Consider the following 384-nt stretch of genomic DNA (forward strand, 5'->3'; position numbering starts at 1 on the left):
GAAACCGGGGAGAGGTCCAGGGCAGGGGGGGCTATGAGGATGCAGGGACCCTGGGGCAGGGGGGACATGGGGACCTGGGGTAGGGGGGGGACATGGGGACACAGCCAGGCCCTGCGGGCCCTCAGGAAGCAGAGGAAGCCGGGGGAGGGCCGGGAAGCGGAGATGGCTGCAGCGGGAGCGCTGTGGTTTCCCCCCTCCCCGTCCCTGTCCCCCGGGACCAGGGCCAGGCCTATTTATAGTGCTCCAGCAGGCTGGGAGCAGGGGCCTTGCACCCACCCACCGTCCCCATCGTATCCCCCCCGACTGGGCCCCATCGCTCCCACCCTGCAGGGGTTAACCCCCCTCAGGGGGGGCCTTCCCCCCATGTGACCCCCCCCCCCCCCA

At 71.6% G+C, this 384-nt stretch overlaps 1 protein-coding gene across 1 annotated transcript in view; it reads right to left on the bottom strand.

The window, feature by feature from the left end:
* The window catches only part of ADCY6 (adenylate cyclase 6), an 11,070-nt gene that overhangs the window by 9,046 nt on the left and 1,640 nt on the right, over positions 1–384 (bottom strand). The gene's annotated exons all lie outside the window — the stretch shown is intronic.

The sequence above is a fragment of the Haliaeetus leucocephalus genome, unplaced genomic scaffold (assembly GCF_000737465.1).
Source record: "Haliaeetus leucocephalus isolate CR32 unplaced genomic scaffold, Haliaeetus_leucocephalus-4.0 Scaffold214, whole genome shotgun sequence".
Lineage (NCBI taxonomy): Eukaryota > Metazoa > Chordata > Aves > Accipitriformes > Accipitridae > Haliaeetus > Haliaeetus leucocephalus.